Genomic DNA, 23,479 nt, shown 5'->3' on the forward strand with positions numbered 1-23,479 from the left:
TCCATGAATATCTCAATAATCCTCTCAACATAATCAGAAAAGATGCTAACCATACACCTTTGAAATGTAGCAGGAGCATTGCACAAACCGAATGGCATGCGTCGATATGCAAACGTTCCAAAGGGACAAGTAAAAGTGGTCTTTTCTTGATCATCCGGGGCAATAACAATTTGATTATAACCGGAGTATCCATCAAGAAAGCAATAAAAAGAATGACCGGCTAACCTTTCGAGCATTTGATCTAGGAACGGCAATGGGAAGTGATCTTTCCTTGTGGTTGCGTTTAGCTTCCTATAATCAATGCACACTCGCCAACCGGTTAGAATTCGGGTGGGCTGATAGGAGCATATTTATGCGCCTTAGTTAGCTAGTTCTTATGCATTTTCGTTATGTTTTCATAGTTAAAGTAGTCTTTTGAGCTACTTTCATGTGTTTTCAGGTTCAAAGGGCATATGACATAAAAGATGGCAAATTGGAGTTTTTAGAGCCTAATGGAGCTTGGTGTGAAAAGTACATGCTTGGAACACAAGGTTGGGATGAAATTGAAGATTTGAATATTTTGAGGATTCCTAGTACGAGAAGGATTCCTAGTCCGAGGAAGAGTCCTAATTGACGAAGGATTCCTAATCAACGAGGGATTCCTAGTTGAAGATGGATTCCGAGAAGAACGAAGATTCCTACTCAAACGAGGTTTCCTACTGGAAGTAGGAAAGCTAAGCCTAAAAGTTTCCATTTTGGGTTGATCTTTCCTAAACTTAAATGGCCTTGCGTTTTAGCAACATTGGAAGGTTCCGAAGCGTTGGAAGACACGAAGAATGGTTCTAGAACATTTTCCTCCTTCTTGCCGTGGGTTGGGTCTATTTTCTCTTGGTTTTGGGCTTTCTAGAAGCCCTATCTACAAACCCTAACCCTTTGCCGCACCTAGGCCTCAAAAGTATCTGATTTCCTTGCCTTGCAAGGCTTTTTAGAAGCCTTAACCCTAGCCCACCAAACCTGCCGCACCCTAGGCCTTTTCCCATGCAATTTCTGATTGTTTTAACCTATTTTCTGGTGGATTTGGGTTTCTAGAAACCCTAATCTGATTGCTAGGGTTTTTAAGTGCCTATATATACTCTTTTAAACCTCTTGGCCGAATCGATCACCCCCCATATCATTCATTCACGCCAGAAACCTTAATTCCATCCCTGCCGCAACCTTCCACCCCCAAATTCCCATATTTCTGCCACAATCCACCCTTGCCGTGCCTTCCCACCACCATCACCACCTTGTGCAGCCACCATTGGAGGAGGAAGAAGTAGTGCCGTGCATTCCAAAGGAGGAAGACACCTTGCACATGCAATCTGCCATTAGTGGAGTGTTTGGAGTTCTTTCTTTCTTTGTTTCTGTTTTCATGTTTAATTTAAATTGTTGTTCAATTATGTTAGACATGTGGAACTAATTTCTTTTTAGTTAGAGGTGAATTTGAAGCCATGGACCTATGTTTTATATGATTTGATTTCTTCCAATTATGATTTCAGAAATTGTGAATGTGATTTACTTATCTATTTGATTGATAACTTGTTTATGTATGTGGGTTGAGGGTCGACACTTAAATTGCATGCCTAAACTTGATGCTAGGATATAAGGGAATTTCACCTAATCGTTATTAACTTATATTCATAAGTAGTGAAAGTCGCTAGTCACGATTGCGTTAAGTAAATCCTAGGCAAGAATAACATGCGTATCCCATAGTTATGAATGCCTCGTCAATGCTTATGATTTCCATTAAACTTAATGATCTTTGATATGTGTCTCTATCATGCGTATTCCATAGTTAGGGTCCTTGATAAGAATAATTTGGTTGTAATGCGTATTCCATTCAATTCAATGAATCTAGGGAAATCTGAGAATTAATTGGTGCAATCTAGTTAATTTGGGGCATTGTCATTCATGGTTTGTTGAAAGAGTAATTGGAGATCGAGTTGTATGCATATGTTCATGTGTGGATAAGGAACCCTCTAACTAGCTTCTCACCATTCTATTTAATCACAATCTGTGCTGCTTTACATTTGTTTTTAAAGTCTGAGTTTTAAAGTTTTAATTTCGTCAAAATCATTCCCCCATTTATTTTAAAGTGTTAGATTAGTTAGAAATCCATTTAGTTGTGTTTTTAAGTGTTTTGAGTCAAGTCATAGTCCAAATTCGTCCAAACTAGTGTTAGGTACTCAAAACTGCCCAGAAAGTGGTTTAAAGGCAGTTTTGAGCCTTTTAGTTGCTGTTTTGAGTTTTTAGTTTGTTTAGGTGTTTTAAACCCTAGTTTTGCATTAATTGAGTCTAGTTTAGTGTTCTACATTATATTTTTATGTTCTTGAGTCAGTTTTACATTGATTAGCATCCCTAGTTAATCCCCGGTTAGAACGATCCCTATTTGCTCATATACTACAATTGTCATCCATAGGGTTTAATTTGTGTGTCAAGTTAATTTTCACATCAAATTTTGGCGCCGTTGCCGGGGATTAGCAAAATTGCTAATCCCTTGTGTTATTGCCGTGTGTTTTAGTATAAATTACTTAGTTTCTTATTTTGTTTTGTTTTCTTGGTTTAGGTACTAGTGCATGACGCGGAGCTCTCAAACCGTGCACGCACACATATTGGATTTCAACGATGATTTTGAACGTGATTTGAGAAGAAAGAGGAGGCATCCCGAACCTAGTGAACCTAGTTCAAGTTTAGAGGCCGAATCTGAGTTTGAAGAAGTGGAAGAAGAAGTTATGGCAGTGGACAATCGGACCATTAAAGAGCTTTCGGCCTCGGGGTTGACCAATGCCGCACCATTATGCATTCAATAACCCGCGGCTACCCAAGGCAAGACCGATGAATTCGAGTTGAAGTCAAGCTTGTTGCACCACATTCCGAAATACCATGGGCTTTCCATGGAAGATCCCAACAAGCATCTCAAGGAGTTCGAGGTTGTTTGTTCGAGCATGACACCCATAAATATCGACGGGAACATTCTGATGATGAAGGCTTTTCCATTCTCACTTTTGGAAAAGGCGAAAGATTGGCTTTACGAGTTAGCACTCGGAACGGTTACATCTTGGGATAGTATGAAAAGAGCGTTCTTGGAGAAGTTTTTCCCAACTTCAAGAGTCATTCTCTTGAGGAAACGGATTAGTGGCATCCAACAAAACCCAGGTGAATCGTTTCCTTCTTATTATGAACGTTTTAAATCACTTGTTGCTTCTTGTCCACAGCATCAAATGAAGGAGGAGCTGCTCATTCAATATTTCTACGAAGGACTCCTTCCCATGGAACGCCAAATGCTTGATGCCTCGGCGGGAGGTGCGTTGGTGGATAAAACTCCGGGGGCTGCAAAAGTTCTAATTGCCAACCGAGCACATAATGCACAACAATACGAAGGTGTTGGACAAAGAGACCCCCCACGGCCACAAGTGAATGAGGTAAGTTCTATGCCCGAGATTCAATCCCAATTAGCTAACCTTACTTCTATTGTTTCTCAGTTAGCCGAGGGAATGAAGATTCATGGACCAAGTGTGTGTGGCGTGTGCTCGGTGCAAGGACATGCCAATGATCAATGCCCTCAATTGATTGAGAATGGGGGTTGGGAAGCTGCCAATGCCGTTGGTTTTGGGAACCAAAATCAACCACGCCATGATCCATACTCTAATTCCTACAATCCGGGGTGGAGAGACCATCCGAATTTCAAATGGCGGGATCCTCAACAACCCCAACAACAAGGAGGATTTAGGCAGCAACCACCGGGCTTTTATACAAAGCCATTCGTCCCCAATCAAAACCAAGTGCAAACCGCCCCACCAACCTCAGGTACGTCTTTGGATAATGCTCAAGTTGTTAAGTTACTTACTACTTTGACGCAGGAAGTACAAACTCAAAATAAGGAGAGACAAATCCAAGACAAACGGGTGGACAACTTGGAGAAGCAGATGGGTCAAATTGCAGAGTTTATGGGGCAAATTAGAGAACAAGGCAGATTGCCTAGTTCAACCGTTGTGAACCCGAAGGGAGGATTTGAAACCGCTAAGGCCATCATGTTGAGAAGTGGTAAACAGGTTGGAGCGGACTCGAATATATCCAAATCAAGTCAAGACGAGGAGGACAAGTTGATGCAAGAGGAGGCACAAAGAGCAAAACCCACGGCCAAGGATGACCAATCCATGCCGCCACCCTCTAACCCTCCTAAATCGTCCTCCACCACCAAGGTAAGTCCAAATTCAACTTTTTCTAGTTCTATTCCACTGAATGTGCCCTTTCCTGGCAGGTTTAGGCAATCAAAGAAGGAAGAAGCCGAGAAGGACATTCTAGAGACCTTTCGGAAAGTTCACGTCAATATCCCGCTCCTTGATGCGATTAAGCAAGTCCCGAGGTATGCTAAGTTCTTAAAAGAACTTTGTACAACAAGGAGAAGGATTTCGAACAAAGAGGTGGTCCAGGTAAGTGAAAACGTCTCTGCTGTGTTACAAAGGAAATTACCCCCTAAATGCAAAGATCCGGGTAGTTTTACAATTCCATGCGTTATTGGTAATACTAAGTTTGAACAATGCATGTTAGACTTAGGGGCTTCGATTAATGTTATGCCATACTCAATTTATGCATCTATGAACTTAGGTGAGCTTAAAAATGATGGTGTGATAATTCAATTAGCCGATCGTTCTAATGCATACCCAAAGGGTGTTTTGGAAGATGTTTTGGTGCAGGTTGGTAATTTGATTTTTCCAGCGGACTTTTACGTGCTTGACATGGAGGATTCACCCCATTCTACCCCATTGCCGATTCTATTAGGGAGGCCCTTCATGAAAACAGCCCGCACCAAGATAGATGTGTTTAAAGGAACTTTAACGATGGAATTTGATGGGGAAGTCATTGATTTTAATCTTTCTGAAAGTATTAAATTTCCTAAGGACGATCATTCTTGCTTTTCTATTGATATAATTGATGATTTGGCGCAGGATTTTCTCGATTGTTTGGAGAGGGATACACTTGAAACGACAATTGCACAAGGAATTGGGCACAAAAATGGTGTTGCCGTGCCTAGAAGTGAGGATGAGGCCGAGATAGTGGCTGCCCTTGAGTCACTCCCTCAACACCATGGTAAGCCTTCTAACCCAATTTCAATTCCAGTTTCCACTAATAAGATGTTACCCTCAGTGATTCAGGCACCCGTACTTGAGCTTAAACCGCTACCCGATCATTTAAAGTACGTTTTTCTGGGAGACAACGAGACATTGCCCGTCATTGTCTCTTCATCACTCACGGCCATAGAGGAGGAGAAGTTGATCCGAGTGTTGAAAGATCACAAGACGGCCATTGGGTGGACTTTGGCCGATATTAGGGGAATTAGCCCAACTACGTGCATGCATCGCATACTTCTAGAGGAGGGGGCTAAACCAACTCGAGAGGCTCAGCGCCGTCTCAACCCTCCAATGATGGAAGTTGTGAAAAAGGAGATTATCAAACTTCTTGATTGTGGAGTGATTTATCCGATCTCTGATAGTCGTTGGGTGTCACCGGTGCAATGTGGTGGCTGACCACTTGAGCCGTATGGTACACGAGGAGGATGCCGTACCTATCATGGAGACATTCCCAGATGAGCAACTGATGTCCGTCAAGGTAAGTGAACCATGGTATGCTGATTTGGTGAATTATTTGGTGTCTAAACATGTTCCTAGTGAATTACTTAAACACCAAGGTGATAAATTGAAGAAAGAGGCACGGTTTTATGTGTGGGATGACCCGTATTTATGGAAATATTGCCCTGACCAAGTTATACGTAGGTGTGTGCACGATTCTGAGTTTAATGCTATTCTAACATTTTGTCACACTTATGCTTGTGGGGGACACTTTGGGGATGCTAGAACATGGTTTCTATTGGCCTACCATCTTTAGGGATGCTAGAACATTTTGCATGTCTTGTGATAGATGCCAAAGAACGGGCAATATAGGTCCTAAACAACAAATGCCGCAAACCCCCATTTTTAGTGTTGAAATATTTGATGTTTGGGGTATTGATTTTATGGGTCCCTTTCCTTCGTCACATTGATTTCTTTATATATTACTTGCTGTGGATTATGTGTCGAAGTGGGTGGAAGCAAAAGCCACCCGAACTAATGATTCTCGAGTGGTTGCAGATTTTGTGAAAACTAACATTTTTGCAAGGTTCGGAATGCCACGAGTGCTCATCAGTGATGGAGGTTCCCATTTTTGTAATCGAACCATCGAGGCGTTGCTCAAGAAATACAATGTCACGCATAAGGTAGCCACACCTTATCATCCTCAAACGAGCGGGCAAGCCGAGGTTTCGAATAGGGAAATCAAGCAAATTCTTGAGAAGACCGTGGGACCTACGAGGAAAGATTGGAGTTTGCGCTTAAACGATGCATTGTGGGCGTATCGCACTGCCTACAAAACCCCCATTGGGATGTCACCTTTTCGGCTCATCTATGGGAAGCCATGCCATCTTCCCGTCGAGTTAGAGCATCGTGCACACTGGGCCGTCAAAACGTTTAACATGGACCTTGATGCCGCAGGTTTACATAGGAAGCTCCAACTGTGTGAGCTTGAGGAAATCCGAAATGAAGCATATGAGAATGCCCGGATTTACAAGGAGAAAACGAAGGCATTCCATGACAAGATGATTCGTGCCAAGACGTTCTCTATTGGGCAGAAAGTGTTGTTGTTCAATTCTCGCCTTCGGTTGTTTCCGGGTAAGTTGCGTTCCAAATGGGTTGGTCCTTTTATTGTAACTAATGTTTTCCCTCATGGTGCAGTGCAAATCAAGAGTGCAAGGACGCAACAAGAATTCAAAGTGAATGGGCATCGATTGAAGCCCTATTACGAGATGTTTGAGGAGCATGTCGTGGAGGAGGTACCCCTCCATGCCGTGGCACATAGTCAAGCTTAAACGGAGGTACCGTCCGGCTGGAAGACGTTAAAGCAAGCGCTTCGTGGGAGGCAACCCATGCATTTGACAAAGGAAGACCTAGAGAGCAATCCAATTCCAGATTTGCGTTTCTAAACCCTTCTCTTTGTTGTTTCTTTCGTTTCTGCCATGTTTAGTTTGTTAGTATTGGTTTGTTTGTTTATGTGTTTTTGTGTGAGTCTATGCTTGAAACATTGAGGACAATGTTTGGTTTAAGTGTGGGGGGGTAACCAAAGTGTTTTGATGCAAATTCGTAGGGTTTTCTCACTCATAATTTCCAATGTTGTTTCTTGCTGTTTTTAGGTGTTTTTAGGCTGTTTTGGTGTGTTTTAATGTGTTTTGATTCAAACATCCGAAAATCCCATAAAAATTTGAAAATTTGTTTTTAAAAAACCCAAAAAGAGTCGTTTTTAAGTTGTTTTTGTGTGTTTGTTTGTGTCTTAGGGTACCTTCCAACACAATGATGAGGATTCGGTTTTAATTGCATGACTACTGAAGAGGGTTATAAACATGGATGGAAGTTTGATTTACTCTTGGTTTATGCTTAGTTGTAGTTATAACTTATGAATTCACATATAATCAAAAAGAAAAAAATCAGTTTTTGTGACATGCTTGAAGGAAGAAACTCAAACTAAAGCTACAACCCTGAGAGACTTGAGCCTAAACTTTATTTGGAGAGTTAAAATCTGTGCATTCTTGTTTTCTAAAGTCGTTGCATGATCTCATTATTCTTTGCTTGGTTATTACTTAGAAGGCGTTTCATCACTTTAGTTCCAAATGCTAGAACTCATGCCAATTTCATTCAAAACATTTCATTGAATTGCATAACACATATTCAAGAAGAAGTTGTTTAGTAGCATTCCATTACAACCAATACCCCAAGCCCCGTTACAACCTTTGACTTCAATCTTGAGTGTTATGTGTTTCAATTTGTGGAGTTTGAATTTGGTATGAGCATATGGTGTCACTGGTTCTCGCATCTAAGTAGTAGCATTCCATTCATGAGATCATATCTTAACATTTTTATTAACTCCAGAAATTGCGTTCTTTGTGATACATTTATGTGAGTGTTCGTTTCCATATCTACATCAATCTTCTCACATATAACTAGTATAGGGTGTGTAGTTAGAAAATCTGAGTGAAAATTGAGTGCATATCTTGTAAGGAATTGAGGGAATTCTCTAAGGCATGTTACTATATTCAAAACATTGTTTTAATTGCTTAAATGTGAACTAGTAAGTAGTGACTATGATTAAGCATGTGCTTAAGTGTAAAGATGACTAAAATCTGTGGGGAATAACGATTTTTAACATGTCATGTGCATTGGAAATCCCTGAGGCAAATGTTGGAAGGTTTAGGTTGTGTTTTATTTGTTTTGTTTTGTTTTATTTCTTTGTTTTGCTCGAGGACTAGCAAAAGCTAAGTGTGGGGGAATTTGATAGGAGCATATTTATGCGACTTAATTGGCTTGTTCTCGTGCATTTATGTTATGTGTCGTTAGCTATTTTAGTGTTTAAAGTTACTTTTGTGTATTTTCAGATTCTAAAGGCCAAAGTATGCATTTTGGAGCCTTTTGGAGCAAAATGGAGCTTGGAATGATTATCACATGCTTGGAGCAAAAGGAATGGATGAATTGAAGACTTGAAGAAATTAGGATTCCTAATGGAAGAAGGATTCCTTATTGAAGAAGGATTCCTAATCGAAGAAGGATTCCTAATTGAAGAGGGATTCCTAATTGAAGATGGATTCCTAATCACATGAGAATTCCTAGAAGAACAAGGATTCCTACTCCAACAAGTAGGAAAGTTAAGCCAAGGTTTCCTATTTTGGTTTGACCTTTCCTAATTCTAAAAGTCCTTATGTTCCAGCCACTTTGAAGACTTCATATGCATTCTAGGACACAAAACAAAGGCCCTAGAAATCTTTTGGACAAGTGCCGCACCCCCCTTACCCTTTCCTCTTCCTTGTCGTGCAAGGGAGAGGGCTCTTTCCTGATTTTAGACATTAAAACACATACCTTTTGTGTTTTTATCTCCTTGTCGCATATCCCTTGCAATTTCCTTTAATTTCTGATTTGATTTCCTATTTCTAGAAGCTTTTGACTTAAATTTCTGTTTACCTAATTAGCCTAGGGTTTTTAATTTCCTAATCCCTTTAAATAAACATGTGTGTGCAGCCACAAACATTCTCATTCATCCAGAAAATAACCATTCACGCCAGAAACAAAACTCCATCTTCAACAGCCCCATTCCTTCACCATTCACCCAAATTTCTGCCACAAAACCACCCTAGCCGCACCACCCATCAACCCTAAACACTTCCATACATCCTCCATCCATTCTACATCATTCAAATACCCAAGAACCTGCCCATAGTCCCTGTGCCGCAGCAAAGGAGAGGAAGAAGAAGTACTTGAAGTTTCTAGCCGTTCAACGTCGAATCGTTGGAATATTTAGGTGTTCTCTTTCTTATATTTAGAATGTATGAATCTGTTTTCCTTTGTTTTGTTAACATGAGGAACTAAGCCTTTTTGGCTAGGGGGTTATTCAATACCATGATTATGCTTGCAAGATGAATTGATTACGTCTAATTGTGATTTCATGAATTGTGAATGCAATTTGCTTAACCGTTTGATTGATGACTTATTTTTGTGTGTTAATTAAGATGGCCAACTTAGTTTTCATGCAGGAATTTGAAGCTAAAACATAAGGAAGTTTCACCTAATAGTTACAACTTTATGTTTGAAAGTAGTGGAGTTCGCTTATAAACGATCGCCTTAAGTGAATTCTTGGCAAACGTTTCATGCTTTTCATAGTAACAATTGCCTCGTCAATGCTTATAGTTTTCATGAAGCTTAATGATCTTTGATTGTATCTTTATTGTGCTTTTCACGTAAGGAACTTTTAGAGAATGTTTTGAGTTGTTGCATGTGCATTCCCATCCAATTCACTAACTTTAGGAAAACTTGAAGGTTAAAAAAGTGCTATCACAGTTAACCTAGGGGGTTGAGATTCATAATTCATTGAAAGAAACAATTGGAAATCAAAGTTGAATGCAAGTGTATCATGTGTGGAGAAGAACCCTCTAGTTGATCTATCACCCATCAATTTACTTAACTTTGTCTTAAAATCTGTTTACTTTGTTCTTGCTTTGTTTTAATTATTTTCGTCCAAAATCAACCCCACCTTATTTCTTTAAGTCATATTACTTAGAACTTGTCTTAGAATATGTTTTTAGGTGTTTTAGGTCATTAGGAAACCAAAATTCGTCCAAGTTGTGTTAGAGTCCGAAAACTGCCCAGAAAGTGGTTTTTAGGCAGTTTTGAGTGTTTGGTTGCTGTTTTGATTCTTTTGGTTCGTTTTAGTGTTTTAGAGTTTAGTTTTGCATTCTTTGAGTCTAGTTTCGTATTTTAAACTTTGTTTTACAGATTTGAGTCAGTTTAGAGTGTTTTAGCAATCCCTCCTAATCCCCGGTTTAAGAACGATCCCTACCTATCCGTACTACAATTGTCAACAAGAGGGTTAATTTGTGTGCTTAGTTATTTTACGCATCACTTAGGTAATGATTCAAGGGCAGCAACCAACTCAATAACTTCATCACTAGGAGGCACGACATGGCCTAGTCCATGTATGCCGTGGGTTACACTAGAATCTGCCCCCTTGGTTGTGAGTTCCATTCCTCGTGTAATGACTTTTTCAAGCGCATCGTCATTCAAATCTTCAAGATATCCCTGCGCCAAAGAGTCAATTATATCAATAGAGAAACATGAATGGTCCTCACTAGGGTACTTAATGGAATCAGAAAGATTAAAATTAACAACTTCCCCATCAAATAACATGGACAAAGTCCCACTATACACGTCAATCTTCGTCCGGGCCGTTTTCATGAATGGCCTTCCAAAGAGGATGGGCAATGAAGGAGCATGATCCGATTCATCCATTTCGAGCACATAAAAATCTGCTGGGAAGACTAAATGATCAACCTGCACCAAAATGTCTTCCAAAACTCCCTTTGGATAAGCGTTAGATCTATCGGCCAATTGTATGATTACACCATCATGTTTCAACTCACCTAAGTTCATAGATACATAAATGGAGTATGGCATAACATTTATAGAGGCTCCTAAATCTAGCATGGCAGATTTGAAACGGGTGTTACCAATGATGCACGGAATTGTAAAGCTACCCGGATCTTTGGATTTGGGGGGTAGTTTGCGTTGCAAGATGGCGGAGACATTTTCACCTACCTTTACAACCTCCTTGGTCGAAATCCTCTTCCTAGTGGTGCATAGCTCCTTTAGAAACTTGGCGTATCTCGGAACTTGCTTGATTGCATCCAACAAGGGGTATGTTCACTTGAACTTTCCTAAGTGTCTCAAGGATGTCCTTTTCAGCTTCTTCCTTCTTTGTTTGCACAAACCTACTAGGAAAAGGAGCATTCGAAGGCACAACATTAGTAGAAACTGAGTTTGACACATTATTACCCTTATTGGACGAATTGGACAACTTTAGGGTGCTAGAAGCTTGCGGCAAAGGTGGAACCACCTCTGCCGTGGGCTGTCCTTCTTCCTCCCCTTCAATTGTCAGTTTTTCATCCTCTTTGTGACCTGATTTTGATGGTATAGGACCTGCCCCAACTTCTTTTCCACTTCTTAACAATATGGCTTTTGCACTTTCGAACCCTCCCTTCGGATTTGGAATGGTAGAACTAGGAAGTTGGCCTTGGTCTCGAAACTTCCCTACAAAGTCTGCAATCTGTCCAATTTGTTTCTCCAAGTGATCCACCCTTTTGTTTTGGTTTTGCATTGCTTGGGTGTGATCGTCTTGCCCCTGAGATAACTTGGTTAGTATCTTAAGAAGTGCATCATTATCTAGAGACATACCTAAAGCATTTGGGGCAGATTGTGGTTGGACTTGAGGGGGTGAGTATGGTTTGGTGTAGAAACCCGGGGGTTGTTGCCTAAAGCCTCCTTGTGGTTGGGATTGTTGTGGCTCCCTCCACTTGGAGTTTGGATGGTCTCTCCACCCCGGATTATACGTGTTGGAGTATGGATCATGTCTTGGCTGATTTTGGCTTTGAAATCCAATGGCATTCGCGCTCTCCCATCCACCATTCTCAATGAGTTGAGGACACTTTTCGGAGGCATGTCCTTGGATAGAACATACACCACACACCATTGGTCCTTGAATCTTCATTCCCTCGGCCATCTGAGAAACAATAGAAGTAAGATTAGCTAACTGAGATTGAATATTGGATGTGGAACTTACCTCATGCACTTGTTGCCGTGGGGGTCCTCTTTGGCCTACACCTTCGTATTGTTGAGCGTTCAACGCTCGATTAGCAATCAAGATTTTTGCAGCCATGGGCGCTTTGTCCACCAATGCTCCACCCGCCGAAGCATCGAGCATTTGACGTTCAAGTGGTAGGAGCCCATCGTAAAAGTATTGGAGAAGTAGTTCCTCCTTTATCTGATGCTGTGGACAAGAAGCAACAAGTGATTTAAAACGTTCATAATAGGTGGGAAAAGACTCACCTTCCTCTTGCTGAATACAGCTTATCTTTTTACGAAGAAGGATGATTCGAGAAGTTGGGAAGAACTTCTCCAAAAATGCCCTCTTCATACTATCCCAAGACGTAACTGTTCCGGGAGCCAATTCGTATAACCAATCATTGGCTTTGTCCATCAAAGAGAATGGAAAAGCCTTCATCTTCAAAATACTTCCGTCAACGTTAACCGGAGTCATGCTTGAGCAAACCACCTCAAACTCTTTCAAATGCTTGTTAGGGTCTTCCATGGACAGCCCATGGAACTTTGGAATGTGGTGGAGCAAACTTGACTTTAACTCGAACTCTTCGGTTTTACCTTGAGCAGCCATGGGATATTGGATACATAAGGGTACGGCATTATCCAATCCCGAGGCGGAAAGCTCCTTGAGTGTACGGTTGTTGATAGACGCATATTTATGCGACTTAGTTAACTAGTTTTCTTGCATTTACGTTATTAGTTCTTAGTTATTTTAGTACTTTAAGCCATTTTCGTGTAGTTTTGAGCTTGGAATGGATTACATATGATATGAGCAAGATGGATGGACGAATTTGAAGACAAAAGAGGCTAAGAACATGCTAAAAATCTGGTGAAACAAATACAAGTTGCAAGAAGGGATAAATTTCTAGAAGGATTGGCCAAAACTTCACTCAAAACACATCAATGCCGTGGCTTTTACTTCCACCTCCACCAGAAATTTGAGTAATGATGCAATGCTTAACTCACCATGACATGTGAGTGGATGATGCAATGCTTAGCTCACCATGACATGTGAGTGGATGATGCAATGCTTAGCTAACCATGACATGTGAGTGGATGACTCAATACCTAACCCACCAACAATTCCCACTCTTTGCCATGCTCACCTACTCAATTCCCCCAACATTTTGTGTTAAACAAGTCCATCCACTTCCTATAAATACCATGGCATCAACCTCATTCAAATCATCCAGAAATTAACCATTCTCCAAGCCTTTCCTTGCCTCTCCTACATATCTAAACCCCTTCCCATCCATTCCTCCAAATAACCAACCCTTCAATATGTTTCCAACCTTGTTGTTGCGGCAAAGAGAAGGAGAAAAGTCCTTAGACGCACTTGCTATCCAACATGGATCGTTGGAACGTTTAGGTGCTTTCTTTCCTTTGTTTTTCAATGTTTAAAGTTGTTTATCTTTGTTTTGTAATAATGAGGAACTAAACCCCCCTTGGCTAGGGGGGGATTCGAAACCATGTTAATGCTTGCAATATGATTTGATTACTTTTAATTGCGTTTCATAAGTTATGAATTCGATTTACTTATCTATTTGATTGATAACATGTTTATGTATGTTGATTAGGGATGCATACTTAGTTTGCATGCATAAATATGATGCTAGAGTATAAGGGAATTTCACCTAATCGTTATGAACTTATATTCATGAGTAGTAAAAGTCGCTAGTCACGATTGTGTTAAGTAAATCCTTGGCATAAGTTTCATGCAAATCATAGTAACGAGTGCCTCGTCAATGCTTATGTTTTTCATAGAACTTAATGATTCTTGCTTGTATCTCTATTATGCAATTCATGTAGGGAACTTGTAGGGAATATTTTGGGTTGTCGTATGCAATCATCCAACCCAATAACTTGTGGAAAAACTGAGGGTTAATTAGTGCAATTCACGGTTAATTTGGGGCGTTGAGAATTAATAAGTTATTGAAATGCAATTGGAAATCATTTTGTATGCAAGCAAGACATGTGTGGAGAAGAACCCCTTAGCTAGCCTTCCATTATCCATTCAACCCAAATTTGTTTAAAATCTATTTAAGTTTTTAGTTTATTCATTTTTACTTTCAACTTCACCAAACTCAAGTGATTTAGCAATCCCTCCTAATCCCCGGTTTAGAACGATCCCTACTTACATCTATACTACAATTGTCAAAAAGAGGGTTAAATTTGTGTGCTTATATATTTCGCATCAGTTGTCCATGGCCATGCCTTGCTCTTCTTCACCCACTTGTGTCGTGGGATCCTCCTCCTCTTCTAGAACTTGTTCTTCAAGGTCAGGTTCCGGGCTAGGTGGGTTAGACTCTTGTTGGTTCCTCCTTCTTCTCAAAGTTCTCTCGAAATCGTCGTCAAAGTCCAAAATATGCTCACGAACAGGTTGGGAACTTCGAGTCATGCACTAGTACCTAAAAACAAAGAAACAAAACAAGTTAGCAATCTGCAATAGAAAACAAACGAAAATAACTAAACACACAAATTAACCCTCTTGTTGACAATTGTAGTATGGATAAGTAGGGATCATTCTTAAACCGGGGATTAGGAGGGATTGCTAAAACACTCTAAACTGACTCAAATCCGTAAAACAAAGTTTAAAATACTAAACTAGACTCAAAGAATGCAAAACTAAACTCTAAAACACTAAAACAAACCAAAAGTCTCAAATCAGCAAACAAACACTCAAAACTGCCCAGAAAGAACTGCCTAAAAACCACTTTCTGGGCAGTTTTGGGACTCTAATACAACTTGGACGAATTTTGGTTTTCTAATGACCTAAAACACCTAAAAACATATTCTAAGACAAGTTCTAAGTAATATGACTCAAAGAAATACGGTGGGATTGATTTTGGACGAAAATAATTAAATTAAAACAAGAACAATGAAAACAGATTCTTAGACAAAATTAGGTGATTTGATGAGATATGGGGTAACTAGGGGGATCTTCTCCACACATGAAACACTTGCATTCAAATTGATTTCCAATTGCTTCTTTCAATAAACTATGAATCTCAATGCCCTAGGTTAACTGTGATAGCACTTTTTTAACCTTCAAGTCTTCCTTACGTTATTGAATTGGATGGGAATGCACATGCAACAACTCAAAATATTCTCTAAAAGTTCCTTACGTGAAAAGCACAATAAAGATACAATCAAAGATCATTAAGCTTCATGAAAACTATAAGCATTGATGAGGCAATTGTTACTATGAAAAGCATGAAACATTTGCCAAGAATTTACTTAACACGATCGTTTATAAGCGACCTCCACTACTGCAAACATAAGGTTGTAACTATTAGGTGAAACTTCCTTATGTTTTAGCTTCAAATTCCTGCATGAAAACTACGTTGGCCACCTTAATTAACACACAAAAATAAGTCATCAATCAAACGGTTAAGCAAATTGCATTCACAATTCATGAAATAACAATTAGACGTAATCAGTTCATCTTGCAAGCATAATCATGGTATTGAATAACCCCCTAGCCAAAAAGGCTTAGTTCCTCATGTTCACAAAACAAAGGAAAACAGATTTATACATTGTAAATATAAGAAAGAGAACACCTAAATATTCCAACGATTCGATGTTGAACGGCTAAAACCTTCAAGTACTTCTTCTTCCTCTCCTTTGCTACGGCACAGGGACTTTGGGCAGGTTTTTAGGTTATTAAATGATGTAGAATGGATGGGGGACGTATGGAAGTGTTTAGGGTTGATGGGTGATGCGGCTAGGGGTGATTTGTGGCAGAAATTTGGGTGAATGGTGGTAGAATTGTGCGGCTGAAGATGGAGATTGGTTTCTGGCGTGAATGGTGAGTCTATGGATGATTTGTGGCTGCACAAGGATGTTTATCTAAAGGGGATTTCAGGAATTCAAACCCTAGGTTAATTAGTGATAGGAGCATATTTATGCGACTTAGTTGGCTTGTTCTTGTGCATTTATGTCGTGTCTCTTTAGTTATTTTAGTGTTTAAAGTCATTTTCGTGTGTTTTCAGAATTTAAGGACAAAGTAGGCAAGAAGATGCATTTTGGAGCATTTTGGAGCAAAATGGAGCTTGGAATGCATGTCACATATTTGGAACCAAGGTTTGGACGAAATTGAAGAATTAAAGAGGCTAAGAATGTGAAGCATTAATGTACAAAGGATCAAGAATTCAGCCACAAAAGAACACCCACTCCTTGCCGTGTAACCACATAGCATTCCCTTTGGATTCCCATGCATGCTTAATCATCCTTGTCCCCTAAAATATTTCTGATTTCATGCCTCAATTCACTTAATTATTGATGTGAAATAGATAAGCACACAAATTAAACCCTCTTTTTGTCAAATTGTAGTAAAGATGTAAGTAGGGATCGTTCTAGACCGGGGATTAGGAGGGATTGCTAAACACTTGGAAACTGACTTAAAAACTCAAAAACAAAGTTTAAAACACTAAACTTGACTCAAAGAATGCAAAACTAAAGTTTAAAACACTTAAACAACCCTAGAACTCAAAACAGCAACTAGAAGACTCAAAACTGCCTAAAAACCACTTTCTGGGCAGTTTTGAGCACCTACACTAATTTGGACGAAATTGGATGAAAACTTGAATCAAAACACTTAGAAACACAAATAAAAAAACTTTCTAACTAATCTAAGACTCTAAAATAAGGGGGGTTTGGTTTGGACGAAAATTTAACACAAAAACAGAAACTTTAACTAAAACAGATTGCAAAAACGATTTTGGTGAAATAGATGGTTAAAAGGCTAGTTAGGAGGTTCTTCTCCACACATGTCACACTTGCAAACAAAACGATTTTTAGTTGTTCTTCCAATGAATTATGAATACTCAATGCCCCAAATTAACCGTGAATTGCACTAATTAACCCTCAGTTTTTCCACAAGTTATTAAGTTGGATGATTGCATACGACAACCCAAAACATTCCCTACAAGTTCCCTACATGAATTGCATAATAGAGAAACAAGCAAGAATCATTACGTTCTATGAAAAACATAAGCATTGACGAAGCATTCGTTACTTTGAATTGCATGAAACTTATGCTAAGAATTCATTCAACGCGATCGTTTTCAAGCGATCTTCACTACTTGTGATTATAAGATTGTAACTATTAGGTGAAACTCCCTCATAATCTAGCATCATATTCATGCATGAAAACTAAGCGTGCACTCTCAATCAACATACACAAATAAGTTATCAATCAAATAGATGAACGAATTGAATCCACAACTTATGAAATAACAACTGAATATAATCAAATCATATTGCAAGCATGTACATGGTTTCGAATTACCCCCCAACTAAGGGGGTTTAGTTCCTCATACTCACAACATAAAGTTTATTGAATTGAAACATCGAAGACATAAGAAAGATTACACCTAAAACGCTCAAGAATTCCACTTTGAATTTCTGCACGTCAAGCTCCTCTTCTTCTTCTCCTTGCTGCGGCAGAGATGGTGTAGGGGATTTTTGGATGTGATTTTGGTTTAGGAAGGGAGTTAGGATGGTATGGTGGTGCGGCAAGGGGTATGGATGGTGTATGGAGATGGAGAATGGTGGCTGGAGTAGAGGAAGGTTGCGGCAAGGGGGAATTAGGGTGATGGTGGCTGCGGCAAAGTGGGAAAAAGGATTGGATGATTTTCTGATTTTTGGAGAGGGAGAATGGTGGCTGGAGTAGAGGGATGGTTGCGGCAAGGTGTATGGGTGTGGCTGGAATGGATGAAGGCTGCGGCAAGGTGTGGGAATAGGGTTTAGACGATTTCTGATTTGTAGCGTGGGAGTTTTTTCAGCCAAAGGAGTAAAACACATATATATAGGCACCTAAAACCCTAATGAAATCAGATTGAAACAATGGGCTAGGGTTAAGGTTTGTAAAATAGGGCTTCTAGGATGGAAAGGTGCGGCATGGGCTTAGGGTAAATAATCAGATTTTTGCATGTGAACAAGGCCTAGGTGCGGCTGATTAAGTGGCTAGGGTTAGGGTTTAGGTGCGGCATAGGTCCAAGAAGTAAGGATGGGTCATCCAAAAGCCCAAAGCCGAGAATAGAAACTCACAAAAATGGAAACCTCCAAGAATAGAAACTTCCAACTTTAGACACTTTGGTTGCCAATTCCGATTTAGGAAAGATCAACCCAAAATGGAAACTTTTAGGCTTAGCTTTCCTACTTCAAGTAGGAAACCTCAAATCTTCAACTCTTCAATTCCATCCCAACCTTGTGTTCCAAGCATGTCCTTTTCAATCCAAGCTCACATTTTGCTCCAAAAGCTCCAACTTGCATCATTTAATGTAATATGTCGTTTAAACCTGAAAACACATGAAAGTAGCTTAAAAGACTACTTTAACAAAGAAAACATAACAAAGATGCATAAGAACTAGCTAACTAAGGCGCATAAATATGCTCCTATCAATTATCACACTCAATTGCTGCATACCTCTTGTTCCCTTCACCCATCAGATTTCACACAACTTTCACAACCATTCCATGCACCAATTGATGCTCCATCATCCACATTTGGGATCCAATGCTGTGTGCAACACATATTGCTGCACCTTTGACTAATTTCTGAAACATTTCACCTCCCCTTTTCATTAACATGCAATGAACACAATCATTCATGCTCCCTAGCTGAAATACCACTCCATTTTACCCTCCATACTTTACATCATTGCTCCATTTTCATCCTTGGACCATTGCACACCACAAATTCACCCTCCTTGCTGTGCATTTTCCCCACTGTCCAATCTGATTCTCTAGGGTTTTTGGGGCCTATATATACATGTTTACACCCCTTGGCAAAGGGTTCACACTCTCATATTCACCATTCATCACAGAAATTCGTCCATACTCACCCTAGGCAGCAAAACACCCCAAAAACACCATTCTAGTGCCCAGAAAATATCACAGCCACTCCACCTTCTTCCACCCTCTTTGCTGAAGTTCTCCACCACCCTTCCACCATCAAACACACCTCTACACTCACCATAAACCTTTCTGCACCATAGAACTACCCAAAACCTGTCCACAAACCAATCTGCCACAAGCAAGGGAAAAGAGGAATCTTGGATGCAATTGCTGCCAAGTTGGAGCATTCTAGGTGTTTTCTTTCTTTGGATTTTAATGTCTAATTCATGTAATCTTTGTTCTGCTTTAAGTATGATTGGCTAATTTCGTTTTGGCTAAGGGTGGATTCAAAACCATGATTATATATGTGAAATAAGTTGATTACTTTCAGTTATCGTTGTATAAGTCGTGAATACAATTTGCTTAACCGTTTGATTTAGAACTTATTCTTGTATGTTGGTTGAGAGTGCACGCTTAATTTGCATGCTTGAATTTGATGCTAGGATATAAGTTTGTTTCACCTAATCGTTATGAATTTATATTCGTAAGTAGTGAAGGTCGCTAGTCATGATCGTGTTAAGTAGATTCCTGGCAAGAGTATCATGCTTTTCATAGTTACAAATGCCTTGTCGATGCTTATGATTTCCAAAGAACGTAATGATTCTAACTTGTGTCTTTATCACGCTGTTCATATAAAGAACTTGTTGGGAATAATTTGTTTGCGATGCATATTCATCCAATTCAATGATTCTAGGGAAATCTGAAGGTTAATTTAAGCAGACCTAATTAACTTGGAGTGTCGAGATTCATAACTTATTAAATTGATAACTGAAAATTGATTTAGGTTGCATATATTTCATGTGTGGAGAAGACCCCTTAGCCATTCCATCATCCATTGATTATTCATAACTTTGTGTTACAATCTGTTTCTATTACAATCTGTTTTCCTTGCAATCTGTCCATTTAGTTCATTTTCGTCCAAATCAATTCCCCATTTATTTTGAAGTCCTAGATTAGTTAGAAAGTGTGTTGGTTTATGTTTATAAGTGTTTTGCTACAAGTTAAAACCCAAATTCGTCCAAATTGGTGCTTTGTGTTCAAAACTGCCCAGAAAGTGTTTTTAAGGCAGTTTTGAGTCTTTTAGTTGCTGTTTTGAGTTATTGGTTTATTTTAGTATTTTAAACGTGAGTTTTGCATTCTTTGAGTCTAATCTAGTGTTTTAAACTTTGTTTTTACATTTCTAAGTCAGTTTTCAAGTGTTTAGCAATCCCTCCTAATCCCCGGTTTAGAACGATCCCTACTTACATACTTTGCTACAATTGATAAAAAGAGGGTTTAATTTTGTGTGTTAACTTATTTTTCACATCAAATTTTTGGCGCCGTTGCCGGGGATTAGCAACTTTGCTAATCTCTTGGATTGTTTTCTTTCGAATTATTGTATTTTGTTTAAGTTTCTGTTTAAGTTGCTGATTTGTTTTGTTTTCTTTGTTTTTAGGTACTAGTGCATGACTCGAAGTTCCCGACCTGTTCATGAGCATATCTTAGACTTTGACGACGACTTCGAGAGAACTTTGAGAAGAAGGAGGAAACAACAGCACAAGGAGGATCCCACGGCACAAGTGGGTGGAGAAGAGCAAGGTATAGCCATGGACAACCGTACGCTCAAGGAGCTTGCCGCCTCGGGTTTGGATAATGCCGCACCATTGTGTATCCAATATCCCATGGCTGCTCAAGGTAAAACCGAAGAGTTCGAGTTAAAGTCAAGTTTGCTCCACCACATTCCAAAGTTCCATGGGCTGTCCATGGAGGATCCGACCAAACATTTGAAAGAATTTGAAGTGGTGTGCTCAAGTATGACTCCGGTTACCGTTGATGGAAGTATTTTAAAGATGAAGGCTTTTCCATTCTTTTTAATGGACAAAGCCAAGGATTGGTTATACGAGTTGGCTCCCGGTACAGTTACATCTTGGGAGAGTATGAAGAGGGCGTTTCTGGAGAAGTTTTTCCCAACTTCTCGCATCATTCTTCTTCGTAAAAAAATAAGTGGAATTCAACAAGATGAAGGTGAGTCTTTTCCTACATATTATGAACGATTTAAATCACTTGTTGCTTCTTGTCCACAGCATCAGATGAAGGAGGAATTGCTTTTGCAATACTTCTACGAAGGGCTCCTACCACTAAAACGTCAAATGCTCGATGCCTCGGCGGGTGGAGCATTGGTAGACAAAACGCCCATGGCTGCAAAAATCTTGATTGCTAATCGAGGTTTGAACGCTCAACAATACGAGGGTGTAGGCCAAAGAGGACCCCCACGGCAACAAGTGCATGAGGTAAGTTCCACTTCCAATATTCAATCTCAGTTAGCTAATCTTACTTCTCTTGTTTCACAGATGGCCGAGGGAATGAAGATTCAAGGACCCATGGTGTGTGGCATATGTTCTATCCAAGGACATGCATCCGAAAAGTGTCCTCAACTCATTGAGAATGGTGGATGGGAGAGCGCTAATGCCATTGGGTTTCAAAGCCAAAATCAGCCAAGACATGATCCATATTCCAACACGTATAATCCGGAGTGGAGAGACCATCCAAACTTCAAATGGAGAGAGCCACAACAAGCCCAACCACAAGGAGGCTTTAGGCAACAACCCCCGGGCTTCTACAACAAACCATACGCACCCCCTCAAGTCCAACCACAATCTGCCCCAAATAATTCAGGTAATGCTTTGGATAATGATACACTTGTTAAGTTACTAACCACTTTGACTAATGGGCAGGAAAATCAAAACAAAAGAGTGGACCAACTAGAGAAATAAATGGGGCAGATTGCCGAGGTTGTTGGGCAGATTAGAGACCAAGGAAGGCTTCCTAGTTCTACCATTCCAAACCCGAAGGGAGGCTTTGAAAGTGCAAAGGCCATACTCTTGAGAAGTGGAAAAGAGATTGGGGCAGGTTCTTCATCAAAAACAGGTCACAAAGAGGATGAAAAACTTCAATTTGAGGAGGAGGAAGCATGCCCACCCACGGCAAAGGTGGACACACCAATGCCGCAAGCCCCCATGGCTCCAAATCTGTCCAATTCATCCAATAAAGGTAAGAATGTGTCAAATTCGGTTTCTACTAATGTTGTGCCTTCGAATGCTCCTTTTCCTAGCAGGTGATAGAAGCATATTTATGCGCCTTAGTTAGCTAGTTCTTATGCATCTTTGTTATGTTTTCTTCGTTAAAGTAGTCTTTTAAGCTACTTTCATGTGTTTTCAGGTTTAAAGGACATATTACATGAAATGATGCAATTTGGAGCTTTTGGAGCAAAATGTGAGCTTGGATTGAAAAGGACATGCTTGGAACACAAGGTTGGGATGGAATGGAAGAGTTGAAGATTTGAGGTTTCCTACTCGAAGTAGAAAAGCTAAGCCTAAAAGTTTCCATTTTGGGTTGATCTTTCCTAAATCGGAATTGGCAACCAAAGTTTCTAAAGTTGGAAGTTTCTATTCTTGGAGGTTTCCATTTTCGATAGTTTCTATTCTCGGCTTTGGGCCTTTGGATGACCCATCCTTACTTCTTGGACCTATGGCGCACTTAGGCCTTGTTCACATGCAAAAATCTGATTAGTCACCCTAAGCCCAATGCCGCACCTCTCCCATTCTAGGACACCAATTTCCTTGCCTTGCAAGGCTTTCTAGAAGCCCTAACCCTAGCCCAATCCTTGCCGCACCCTAGGCCCTTTTTCTCACCAAATTTCTGATTGTTTAACTTATTTTTCTGGTGGATTTGGGTTTCTAGAAACCCTAATCTGATTTGTAGGGTTTTGAAGTGCATACATATTTATTTTCTACACCTAGCCGCACCATTCTCCCTCTCCACAATTCAGAAATCGTCCAACCCTTTCTCCCCCCTTTGCCACAGCCACCTTCATCCATTCCAGCCACTTCCCATCCTTGCCGCAGCCTTCATCCACCTCCATACACCATCCCCACTCCTTGCCGCACCACCATACCATCCTAATTCCCTTCTAAAACCAAAACCACATCCAAAAACACCAAGAACACTCTCTGCCGCAGCAAGGAGAAGAAGAAAGAGGAGCTTGAAGTCAGAAATTCAAAGTGGAATTCTTGAGCGTTTTAGGTGTAATCTTTCTTATGTCTTCGATGTTTCAATTCAATAAACTTTATGTTGTGAGTATGAGGAACTAAACCCCCTTAGTTGGGGGGTAATTCGAAACCATGTACATGCTTGCAATATGATTTGATTATATTCAGTTGTTATTTCATAAGTTGTGGATTCAATTCGTTCATCTATTTGATTGATAACTTATTTGTGTATGTTGATTGAGAGTGCACGCTTAGTTTTCATGCATGAATATGATGCTAGATTATGAGGGAGTTTCACCTAATAGTTAC

The sequence above is a fragment of the Malus domestica genome, chromosome 11 (genome assembly GCF_042453785.1).
Source record: "Malus domestica chromosome 11, GDT2T_hap1".
Lineage (NCBI taxonomy): Eukaryota > Viridiplantae > Streptophyta > Magnoliopsida > Rosales > Rosaceae > Malus > Malus domestica.